Raw genomic sequence first — 13,301 nt, 5'->3', positions numbered from 1 at the left:
AGTGATGTCGATGTTAGTAGTAGTAGTAGATGTAGTAGTTCGAGAGAATTTAGTGATGTCGATGTTGGTAGTAGTAGTAGTATTAGTAGTCGTACTTTCAAGTTACGTGTTGCAAAGTGTGAACAACGTTCGTGTAGCGTGCTTACAAAACGTTACTCATAGGTTAGAAATAAGTTTCGGGTAAGCTAAACATTACCTCGACGTGTTTCGACTTATGAGTAACTTACAAGTAACGTGTTTTGACGTGTGTCAACGATCGCATTACGTGCCCACAACTTATGGCTAGCGAGCGGAATGTGTGAGTTATACGCCGGCATACGTCGTAAAATTTCAAGCATGAAAAATTTGAGGAAAACCCAAAAGTACAACGTTTAAAGCCAGCATACTACGACGTATGGCAGTGTTTTTCAGTGTGCTCTTAACGTATACAAAACGTACCCATAACGTATTCGACGTGTACCAGCGTTTTATACAAATTTTTCACAAATCGGCATACGCTGGCTGAATCGTCAAGGTGCCTCAGCAGCCAACAGGGCCTTAAGTTTTGGAAACATTGAGAGCACGCTGAAAAACACTGGCATACGTCGTAGTACGCTGGCTTTCATCGTTGTACTTTGCGGTTGTCCTCAAATTTTAGCATGCTTGAAATTTTACGACTGATGCCAGCGTTGGACTCACAAGTTCCGCTTACTCTGGCCATAAGTTTTAGGTACGTTAAGCGATCATTGACATATGTCGACACACGTTACTTTTAAGTTACTCATAGGCTGAAAGACGTCGGGGTAATGTTTATCGTACCTGAAACTTATTTATAACATATGAGTGACATGTTGTTAACATGCTACGCGCTCGTTGAGACCCGTCGACATTCCTTGCTTCTAAGTTACTCATAAGTCAAAACACGTCGAGGTAATGGTTAGCGTCAGTGTTCCAGACTCCATGGTTTTTTTTTTCTTTTTTTTCTTTTTTTCTTCGGTTAGACGGTGATGTTCACACTTCGATTTCTAGTGCGGTAATAATATAATATAATTAAAAGGCTGCCGCTCAACGATTTAAATCATAACCGCACTAGAAATCGAAGTGTCAACATCACCGTCATGCCGAAGAAAAAAAAAAAACCATGGAGTCTGGAACACTGATGGGTTCCTCCTCTGTGAAGCCCATTTTTATCTTCCAATTCCCCTAAACGCTGCCAATACGCCATTATATGGTAGTTGTAAGTTACAAACACGTTCATTTCGTTCTTTGGTCATCCGGAAGACATCAATCAAATATATCCACATACGTCAATGTGCGTTGGAAATACGTAAGGAATTGGTTCAAACGACGTTACTCATAAGTTAGAAATAACTTTCCGGGTACGCTAGACATTAGCTCGACGTGTTTCGACTTATGAGTAGCTTACAAGTAACTTTTTCGATGTGTGCCAATGTTCGCATATCGTGCGTAGACCTTATTCCCATCACATGTGGAACGTGTGAGGCATACGAGAAAGTACGTCATAAAATTTTTAACACGTTTAAAATTACATAACGTGCTCCACTTACTCCGACATATGATAGCGTAATTTAGCGTTCTATTCACGTATACCAAACTTACCCATACCGTATTCGACGTGCACCAGCGTTTTAGACACATTTTTAAGAGGTCGGCATATGCTGGGAAGAACGTCAAGAGTGTGACTGCGATGTTGACACTTCCATTTCTCCGGTGGTTATGATTTGAATCATTGTGCAGCAGCCTTTTAATAGGTTACGCCACGTGATCGTCGGCGATACGTGCAGCGCAATATGCATAAGTTAGACTACCGTTGGGCATAGGTTGTGAACGCCGACAACACGCTAATCATTCGTTGGTATAAGTTATCTATAAGACAACGAAACGTTATGTGTCCGTTACTAATATGTTATGCATACGGCCAACTCGTTATGAATACCTCCGAATCTTAAAAAAAAAAAACATTAAAAGTTCAACGTAAGCCAGCGTTTTACATATATTTTGATACATTGCCATTGCTGGCGAAAACTTCAAGGTGTGGCTGGGCCTTTACCTATGTGAACTTGCATTCTCAAGCTTAGTAATATTCAAAACTCAAGCCAGAAACAGGCTGATTAATGTCGAGAGTGAGCTTTGATGTTCTCTTTGTAAGACGAGACGCTGAATTGGCATGTTGTGTGCAAAAAGGAAATAAAAATGGTCCAGATTCCAGCCTTCTTGTTGCTCCTGAAGTCAGGGTTGTAACTACGGGTCCAGCCCAGTTTTACCCACCTGGATTAAAAAAAAATACCCACTTGAATAAACCCTGAATTTTTTTCTTTTATTAAAAATCTTCATTCTGTATTTTTTTTTATCCTTTGCAGGGATAACAGGGGATTCACAGTGACAAAATACCAGGATGGCTGGATCATCTGGTAAGCCAGCTGAGAAATGCTGTTGTAGGATATCTCTTGAAACCAGGTTATTTTGTGTTCTTATGTATGGCAGCTTGGCTCCCAGGTAGCTATCATTTTTTTGGAAGTGCAGGTGTGTCACTGATGCTGTGCCCCTTCTACCAGAACACTGATACTCATTTTGCCAACCGCAGAAGAAGGCGAGGCTGAGTCAACCTCAACTGGTGTTAACTCAGCAGCCAACGGGGCTCAAACTCGGGACCCCAGGATCATAAGTCAGCCACCTGAGCGAGAAAGCCAACAACAGGTCAGGTCAGGTATGGGAGCATGTGCCAGAACAGCGCGTCGCTGCGTCCACTTTCCGCCGGTACTCCAGGGGCCTCCGTCTGGCCATCCCCCAGGCAGATGCCAGGCCCATCCCCATCTCCTTGAGATGATGGTCAACCTGCTGCAACCATGAGGCACGTGGTCGGCCCACTGGCCTCCTCCACTCATGAGACTCCCTCGCTGAGAGAATCTGGTGAGCAGGATCAGCGTCAGGAAAACGAGCCACATGTCCATACAGCCGCAGCTGACGCTCACGGACTATGCAGGTAACAAATCTCATCCGAGTCTCTCTCAGCAACCGCTCGTTGGACACAAAATCCGACCAGCGATAGCCAAGGATTCTCCGAAGAGACCTGGTACCAAAGGAATTAAGTCTCCGTCTCAGATCCTTGGTCAAAGTCCAAGTCTCGCACCCATAGAGCAAGACTGGAAGTACCAAGGACCTGAAGACTCGGACTTTCTTGTCCAACAACACAGACTTTCCAACAACAGACTTTCTTGAAACCTGGTTACACTGCTTAATATCTTCGCGTGTGGTTCCTGTGTGGGCAGATTTTCCATGACAAAATTTGTGCACCAAGGTGATCGCATGTCACATGTCCATCTTTAGCAATGAATAACTGTACATCAACCCATCACCAGCGAGACTTTTCAAATCCTCATCCAGCCCTCTCTCTGAGCTCTTCTGCAAACCCCCACACTCTTTCAACAACTCTGCTTATCTCCACCCCTCCCCCACCTTCCTCGTCCTACCCTCTCCCTCCCTTCCTCTGCATCCCAAGTTTCCTCCCCTCACTCTTCTTTCACAGTGTGGACCTCAAACATCCAGGGCTTCGCTTAAAACTGACAGATCTTTCCATACAGGATGCCACTGACAAACCAGACATAATCTGCTTAACAGAAGCTTCCTCCTTCAAGATATCTCTGATTCCCAAGTTTCTCTCCCTCATTACTCCCTCCTCTGGCATGACAGACCTGATCCTCATCCTGCCAGTAGAGTTTCTCTCTTCATCAAAGACTCTATTCCTCACTCTTCATGCACTGCCCCCACTCGCCAAAACCACAGGAATACCTCTGGCTATGGCTTCCTCTATTCCCACCTCATGGTTGTACATGTACTGTACTTCTCATCTCTTCTCTTCTCTTTCTTCCACATATGTGGTGACTTCAATTGTCGTCATGCCAGTTGGCTGGGTGTGGGTACCTCTCTGACCTGCCATGGCACTTCAGCCAAAGACTGACGTGACCTATTGGGACTAACTCAATCTGTCAACCACCCGACCCATATCTCAACCGTCAGTACTCCCTCTCTTATGGATCTGATTTTTACCAATTTCCCTGAAAATATGTGTTGTTCTTTGTCCGCTCCAACTGGTTCATGTGACCACATGCTTGTTAAAGTAGACATCTCTCTGGCTGTTATTAGAGAATCATCTCAGTGTCGTCGAGTCTGGCATTTCACTCAGGTTGACTGGCAAGGACTTTAAGCAGCCATTAAACTTCGAAACTGGTCTCCCATCTCTACATTTTCCAAAATCAACTCGTCCTGGGATTTATTTCAAAGAAAATTGCTCTCTCATGCACAGATTTATCCCATATCATCTTCAGTTGTCCTACCCTTACACCCGCCCATGGTACACTGAAGCTTGTGGTGAGGCAGTTGTCCTGAAACAAAACTCCCTTCGCCTCATAGAAGGCAAACCCAACTGAGGGTAATCTCAATTCCTTCCATAATGCTCGGAACAAGTGTGTTTCTACCCTCAGTGGAGACAGAAAACAACATATTTCAATTCTCAAGTCTGAACTCTAAAACCTCTCTCCCTCCTCCAAATCCTGGTGGTGTCTAGTTAAGTCTGTTTATCGTGAATGTTCCCCCTCCAATCACCTACCATACCTCAACTGGCCACAATGCTGATACCGCACATGAAAAGGCTGAATAACATACTTTGTTTTTGCTTTTAAATTATTTGTCCCAAACCCAACAATTTCTGTACCCACCATCTGCTCCTGGACTCTGTGTCCTTTTCTCCTGAAAAGTGGAGCTTGCTGTCAAACCTCAACTCAGAGTCTGCAACCGGTCCAGACTGCATCAGCCCACATGTCCTAAAAACCTGCTCTGCTGCCCTTGCTCAACCACCCTGTTCTATTCACCCTCTCATTTGCTCAAGGTCATCTGCCATCTGCTTGAAAATCAGCAAACATTACTGCCCTTCATAAAAAAGGTGCAAAAACAGATCCCAGCAACTACAGACCAATCAGCTTTCTCCGTATCATCAGCAAGGTTATGGAATCCATCATCGCTTCAGACATTAAATCCTCCCTCTTCTCCAATGGCTTAATTTCCGATCATCAATTTGGTTTCAGATTAGGGCACTCCAACCCTGGACATGCCGCTTCTGCTCACCCAACAAAGGATGGAGATCCTCAATGCCAGAGATGAAATCAGAGCCATTTCCCGATACATATTGCATGCTTTCAATGTGGTCTGGCACCCTGCCCTGCTCACTAAACAGTCTTCCGATGGTATCCAAGGCCTTCTCCACTCATGGCTATCAGACTCCTCTCCTGTTGCAGCCAATGTGTGGCCCTTATGGAGTTCTATCATCCCCTCTTCCCGTCCATGCTGGAGATCCTCAAGGCAGTGTTCTGAGCCCTGTTCTTTTCCTGGTTTTCATCTATGATCTCTCTGACTCTCTGCAAAATCCTCTTTATCTCTTTGCTAATCACTCGACCCTCTGCCGTACCATCTGTCATCCTCGGATTGGCAACCAGCAGCCTCTCCCCTCATATGCAGTGTCTACTGGATGACATGTCCTTCATTATTGAGAAGATAGAAAATGTTCTGTCTGGCCTCAACCCTGCTTTGCTGATGAGCTGAGATGGCATCCGTGCACATGATATCACAACCTCCGCTGCTATTACCAGACTCGCTGGTGTAATCGTTTGAGCATCTGCTCCGAGTCTGGGAGGTATTTGGTTTTTCACTCCAGCCGAGTCTTTCCAAAGACTTTTAAAAACAGTTCTTGTTGCTTCCTTGCTTGACAGTCAACTTTTAAAAGAATAGAGCACAGACAATCCCCATTAGTTGGCATCCGAGAGAAGGAAATTCCTTTTTCGGAATTGCCCCATTTGGGTGCAGTGATAAATGTGGTTTCATTGTTCTGAGTGTGATGCTGCTGGTACTTAAAGTGCTCCAGGAAGTTACGGGAATTTCTCCAAGGCCAGCGGCTGTGGTTGTCTCATCTAACAGTCCTGTGTTGTCTCATGTATTCTTTTGTGTGCATGCATGCATGCATCTGAGTGTGGCAGCTCCACAATGAGCCGCAGATCCTATTAAAAAACCCAAAATACTCTTGCTTCACTTCTGTCTGTGTTCTTCAGCCTATCCTTTTCCTTTCCCAGCCTCTCTTCTTCCAGGAGGTCTGCAAACATCACTCCTGTCCACAAAAAGGGTAAAGAAAACAAATACTAGTAGCTACAAACTAGTAGGTTTACTTTCAGATTCAAGAGTACACCATTTTTGTTCTTGTCAAGTATTTACTCTATTTCTGGTTGTTGTCACCACAATGTGGATTCCATCCTAGTCACTCAAACCTGGAAACACTGCAGCTTCACTTTCAGCAATGGATAGAAGCCATACATCTCAAACAGGAGAACACAATCTCCTTGGACACAGTTCGGGCATTCAACACATTTTCGTATCCCAGTTTGCTTGCCAAGAACACTGCTTGTGAGCAACAAGACCTCCTTAGCACATTGCTATCTGACTTGTGTAGTCAATGCATTCCCATCAATTGTACCTTCTCTTATCATCTTATCTTCCAGTGAAGGCTGGTTTAGCCAATAGCAACATATTCGTCCCACTCTTTCCGGCATCGACATCAATGACATATTCAATATTTGGAGACCCTCCCTTTTGCACAATATTCCACATTGTGTTGTACAATCCCACTGACAAACACAGCAGCGACATCACTCTCTACTGATTTGGAATTGATTAATTGCTAGTCTGATAAATGGACCATGCTCTTCAAACCTGAAAAATTTCAATGCCACACGCTGTCACTTTGGATGGATCATCAAATTAACCCACATATTGCTATGGTCAGCTAATAGAAGAGGTTTGTAATAATAGAAGTCTGGGCTGAATGTACCACAATGCTAATTTCCAATGCCAACTGCAGACTTGGCATCATCTGTTTCCCTGGAATCCATATCTGTCTCTTTTGAAAACTGTATAATCTAAAGGTCCCACCATTATTAGCATCAAACATAATGAGGCCATGGCACAAGATATGTTCTTCTAACATCCCAAGCAGGTTAGCGGCCTCTTTTTTTCATCACCTCTGTTCCTGTTTAACTCTCTCTGCTCCCTCTGATCTTCTCCAACCCCTTCACAGTACTTGTGTTCTTCCAATAATTACCTCCTGTTTAATCTCCCAAAATCTAGGCTTATGCACCCCAAGACTGTTGCTTGTTTGTAGAGTTCTTGAATCCTGAGAATGGACAATCCCAAATTATATCCAGGGCTTCAAAACAGGCTGTGTTCCGCAACTCCCCCCCACCCCCACTCCTACCCCATCAAACCCACCAATCACTTTTCCTTGCAATATGGTATTTCATTTCCATGCTTAATGTTTCCAATTCTGGCCAACTTCCGCTCCACTCGTTCATTTCCATTTTACCCTTCGACACATTACTCTTCAATGGGACTCTTTCTTGTTTAGATGATGAACTTTACTGCACAATTATACATGCCCTCACAAATAAGACATGATCACAATGACTCCAATGGAGATGGATAATTTGTAAATCGTCCCCCATACATACTGTCCAGAATTGTCACCTTGCATTTTATTACCCTGTGCTTGCAAAGCAAAGAGCAGGCATAAGTGATCGGTGGTGTACGTACGTATGTCGTATGTCATACGTCGTACGTGTCTGCATTTTGTTACGAGTGTACATCGAAAACCGTTCAGCGAAGGAAATTGAAACTTTACCACATGTTACATGACTGTGTGATATAGCGGTCACTCTTTTCAGGTCAACATAGGCCAAAGATCAACAGAGACCAATTTTATAAAATCATCAATTTTCATCCAATTGACTCGAAATTTGAAGAGGATTTTCATATCAAGTCAATTAATTTAACCACCAAATATTTTTGAGGTCAACAATGGCCAAAAGGTCAACATGAGCCAAATTTCTGGAATCCTCAATATTCATCCGATTGACTTGAAATTTGAACAGGATTTTCATTAAAATGACCATCATATGGTCTGGCAGCTATAATGGATTGGAGGGAAAATCTTTTAAAATCTCCGTAGGATAAACAGCTTAACCGACCAATGCAAAATTTAACTAATTAATCAACTACCCATGGGAAATATGGATGAAAAATATGACATCAGCGGTCACGTGATCTGTTAGCCATATAAGATCAAAGCAAAAATAACCTTTAAACAAGACTTTGCTCACACCAAGTCCTTCTCACGATTGTGTAGGGTATGTATTCTATGAATACCATCTAAGTTTATCGGTTTGACCATGAAAATAACATCTGTTTGGCATCAAGTTTGGCCTCATTGGGACTGACTCAATCGGTCAACTTCCCGACCCGGATCTCAACCAATGGTACTCCATCTCTTCTGGATCTGATTTTGACAAATTTCCCTGACAATATCTGCTGCTCTTCCTTCGCTCCAATTGGTTCTTCTGACCACGTCCTTGTTAAAGTGGACATCTCTCTGGCTGTTATCAGAGAACCACCTCACCGCCGTCGAGTCTGGCATTTCACTCAAGCCGACTGGCAGGGTCTCCAAGCAGCCATCAAACTTACAGACTGGTCTCCTATCACTACTTTCTCAAACATCAACTCATCCTGGGAATTCTTTCAAAGAAACTTGCTCTCCCTCATGCACAGATTTATCCCCTCTCGTGTTCAGTTGTCTTACCCTTCCTCCCGCCCTTGGTTTACTGAAGCTTGTGGCGAGGCAGTTGTCCTGAAACAACTTGCCTTTGCCTCATGGAAAGCAAACCCAACTGAGGGCAATCTCAGTTCTTTCCACAAAGCTCGGAACAAGTGTGTATCTACCCTCAGGAGAGCCAGAAAACAACATCTTTCTCATCTCAAGTCTGAACTCTCATACCTCTCTCCCTCCTCAAAATCCTGGTGGCGTTTAATCAAATCTGTTTCTGGTGTATGTTCCCCTCCATACCTCCCTTACCTCAAATGGCCGCACTGCTGATTCCACACGTGATAAAGCTGAATGTCTAAACTCGGTGTTTGCAGCTAAATCTTGTGTCCCAAACCCATCACTATCTCTACCCACTTTACCCAGTCGCACCCAACTGTCCCTGGACTCTGTATCCTTTTCTCCTGACAAGGTGGAGAGCTTGCTTTCAAACCTCGAGTCAGATTCTGCAACCGGTCCAGACGGCATCAGCCCACGTGTCCTCAAAGCCTGCTCTTCTGCTCTTGCTCACCCTCTCTCTGTTCTATTCACCCTCTCATTTTCCCAAGGTCATCTGCCATCTGCTTGGAAATCTGCTAACATCACTGCCCTGCATAAAAAGGTGCAAAAACAGATCCCTGTAACTACAGACCAATCAGCCTTCTCCCAATCATCAGCAAGGTTATGGAATCCATCATCGCTTCAGACATGAAATCCTTCCTCTTCTCCAATGGCTTGATTTCCAATCATCAATTTGGTTTCAGACCAGGTCACTCTACCCTGGATATGCTGCTTCTGCTCTCCCATCAATGGATGGAGGTCCTCAATGCCAGACAGGAAATCCGAGCCGTATCCCTGGACATATCACGTGCTTTTGACACAGTCTGGCACCCTGCCCTACTCACCAAACTCTCTTCTCATGGTATTCAAGGCCATCTCCACTCATGGCTCGCAGACTTCCTCTCCTGTCGCAGTCAACGTGTGGCCCTAAATGGAGTTCTTTCATCCCCTCTTCCTGTGCAGGCTGGAGTTCCTCAAGGTAGCGTTCTGGGCCCTGTTCTCTTTCTGGTTTTCATCAATGATCTCTCGGACTCTCTGGAAAATCCTCTATTTCTCTTTGCCGATGACTCCACCCTCTGCCGTACCATCTGTCATCCCTCAGACCGGCAAGCAGCAGCTTCTTCGCTCACTGCAGATCTGGATAAAATCACAAACTGGTCCAACACATGGAACATGTCTTTCAATCCAGACAAATCTCACACTCTCACTATGTCTCTTCGAAAGGACCGTTTACAAACCCCCCCCATCCACTTTCTCAACAATCCTCTGGAAGAAGTCTTTTCTTTCAAGCTTCTGGGTCTCACTATCTGCCATGACCTTTCCTGGGAAAGTCACATTTCCAACCTTGCCTCAAAAGCCAGTCGCCGACTGGGAATCCTCTGTCGTGCAAAGTCCTTCCTCGGCCCTCTTGAGCTCCTGACCACTTACAAAGCTTTTGTCCGTAGCCTGATGGAGTACTGCTCTCCCCTCTGGGCTGGTGCTCCTGCCTCCCACCTTTCTCGACTTCACGCTGTCGAAACCAGGGCTTTTAAGTTCATTGGCATCTCCCGCAATGAAGCTGAGTCTTTGGGCCTCTCACTCAATCACCGCAGGTTGGTCGGTGGTCTTTCTGTCTTCTACCGACTCCTCTCCAGCCTTGCCCCCCCTGCTCTCTCTGCGATTTGTCCCAACCACATTTCCACAGGGCGCTCAAGGTCCGCCAACAACCCTCTTCTGGTAAAACTACCAAAATCACGAATCACTGCTCATCTTCACTCTTTCATTCCTCTTTTTTCCCGCCTTTGGAATAAACTTCCTCACTCTATTCTTTCCCATTCTTCCCTCCAGGCTTTCAAAACAGCTGTTCACCACCACCTCTTGTCTTCCCCCATCCAAATCCTCGATCTTTTCTACCCCCGATAATCCACCCGGGCCCACTTCCTTCAATTCTCCTGCTTTCCTTCCTGAAAGTCCCTGTAATGTCCATCTTCTCCTCGCCATGTTCCCCGTCCCATCCCCATCCCTCTCCCTTCCACAGTTCACCTGTGTCTGTTCCCCAATGTTTTGTCCCTTCCACTCCCGCCCCTCTTGTCTCATGCCTCCTTGCTGTGAGTTGTGTGTTAGCTCTCATACGAGCCTCGACCAAGGTATACAGAAAAAAAAAGAAAAAAAAAAAAAAAAAAAGCTTAGTAATTGTAAAGATGTAAAGGCAAGTTTCCTTAATATGCACCTCCTCATCCCAAAGATGTATACTGTACATAGAGAATCACAATAACATGAAAAGTGTGCACGTGTAACAAAGGAATACTTGGAGAAATCGGTGAAGTTTTATTTTGATGTTTTTCTGTCAACATGCAATGCAGCCTCTTCAACGATTATTATATGGATGGATTATCATAATTTATATGACATAATCCCACCCACGACTCTTTCTATTTCACCGACATGCACTTTGTCGACACCAACCAATCCCAAACCTCGTATATACATTGCATAGCCCAAATTGGAAAGAACCAAACTGGACGTTTTTCAATCGATCTTTCTCAAGACTATCTCCATGCCCGTTAATGCAAATATATACATTTATCGACTTAACGTCATTTATAAACTTCACCGAAATATTTCACTTTATATCACTTTTACAGCCATTCAAAATAGTACAAAAACGTGCTCACCTGTGGTATGTGATAAAGGCTTATAAATCGAGAAACGATACTTGAAAACCCTGATCGAGCTTCTCCAATAATGACTTGGGGTGTGCAGGAATCTACAGGAGTGTCCTGCCTTGATTTGCCAAGAAAGGTTAAAGTTGCATTCACGAGTCTGTTTGTAGTTAAGCACGTGTCATACATGACATATCCAAGTGTGGTGTTTGGGATCAGTGTGGAATTATTATTTATTTCAATTATTGCAAACACCATAACCATAAACCAGCGGAAACGCCTTTCACTGAACCTGTGGTGAATACATTTCAAGTTAAATGTAAACATATCATAATTATGTCATAATTCCCTATGTGAATTTTACAAGAAATGATCTGAAACATAAAAATGTAAAGAAGTATTATTAACATCAAAACCAATTTTACAGCAACATCTAAACAAGCAAATCTGCTCAATAGTTGTAGAGACAGTAATAGGCTGGATCTGAATGCAGATCTGAACAAAAATCTAATCGGCTTGTTGTGGTCTCAAATCATCCAATATATTTTGTTATAATCCATCCATTGCTTGTTTTATATATCGTTTTTGGCCACATCTCACAATTGTGAAGAATCACTTGAAAAATTCCAGTATGTGGATCTGGATGTTCACCAAAAATGTGATCAATTCATCTTTATCACACACCCAACCTGTCCAGCAAATTTTTTCGAATTCGTCCATAACTTTTTGAGATATCATGCTTGCAATCAGACAGACAGACGGGGATGAAAACCTAACCCCTGCCCACATTCGGAGGCAGAGCTAAAAAATTAAAAAGAATTCTCGTATCTGGATCCAGACCTTCACCAAAATGGAATTGATTCATCCACGGCAGACACCCAACCTTTCCAGAAAATTTCCACCGAATCCTTCCATAACGTTTTGAGTAGTCATGCGACATATAATTTTTGGCTCCATCTCTCAATGGTGAAGAATCACTTTAAAAATTATCGTGTCTGCATCCGAATAGGGATCTTCACCAAAATCAATTCAATTCGTCCTTGTCACACACACAACTTGTTTACCAAATGTTGTCTGAACCCGTACATAACTTTTTAAGATAACCAGCTCACAGACAGGTAGACATACAGATAGATAGACAAACAGATAGGCGTGCAAACGTAACCTCTGTCCACCTTCGTTAGCAGAGGTAAAAATATCGGTGATTTGATGAATTTGATAAAATTCAGCTGTGCCGATTCAAATACATAGCATTGCCTCCTGAAAGAAAACCTGTTCCTTTTACATAGTGGGAGCTAAAGCCAGAGCTTATACTTAAATTGGAAACGATTTTTAAATATTTTACATGCATATTTTATTACACAAAAATTTAATATGATTCATAAATTTTTCAAAACAAAATATTGAGAAGAGAAGAAGAAAAGAAGAAGAAGAAGAAGAATAACTTTATTTCACCAAGTGTAATTTAAACACGAGGAATATAATAATTCTGATCCATTATAAAAAATATAATATAATTAAAATATTTATTCTGATGTTTTGATAATCCTTAATCTCCTATAAAACATTTTGTGATGATGAAATGAATGACTTCCATGAGCCTCGACCTTCCTGGAGCAAGCGATGCCACCAACCATTATGCAATATTACATTTTGAGACTATTTTATTGGCAACATGAGGTTCCTTCGTTTCACACATACCATTTGCCCACACTGTCTTTTTACACGTGTGTGTATTTATGTTCCTTCTATTTACAAACGTGTGCTTGCATATTTTTTATTTATATATGTCTGTTTACGCCCCACAAAGTATATATACATATATATATATATATATATATATATATATATATATATATATATATATATATATATATATATATATATATATATATATGTATTCTTGCACATCAAGTTGATCAACAAAT

At 42.9% G+C, this 13,301-nt stretch overlaps 1 long non-coding RNA gene across 1 annotated transcript in view; it reads left to right on the top strand.

The window, feature by feature from the left end:
- The window catches only part of LOC147035765 (uncharacterized), a 76,247-nt gene that overhangs the window by 44,676 nt on the left and 18,270 nt on the right, over window positions 1-13,301 (top strand). Inside the window, exon 2 of the long non-coding RNA XR_015062641.1 lies at window positions 2,361-2,411. This is a non-coding gene — a long non-coding RNA (uncharacterized LOC147035765). The remainder of the gene's footprint in view (window positions 1-2,360; window positions 2,412-13,301) is intronic.

This window comes from Eptatretus burgeri, chromosome 1, assembly GCF_056783735.1.
Source record: "Eptatretus burgeri isolate ZD-2024b chromosome 1, Ebu_testis_v1, whole genome shotgun sequence".
Lineage (NCBI taxonomy): Eukaryota > Metazoa > Chordata > Myxini > Myxiniformes > Myxinidae > Eptatretus > Eptatretus burgeri.
Note: the sequence above shows the minus strand (reverse complement) of the source record. Positions and strands in the feature narration are given on the sequence as shown.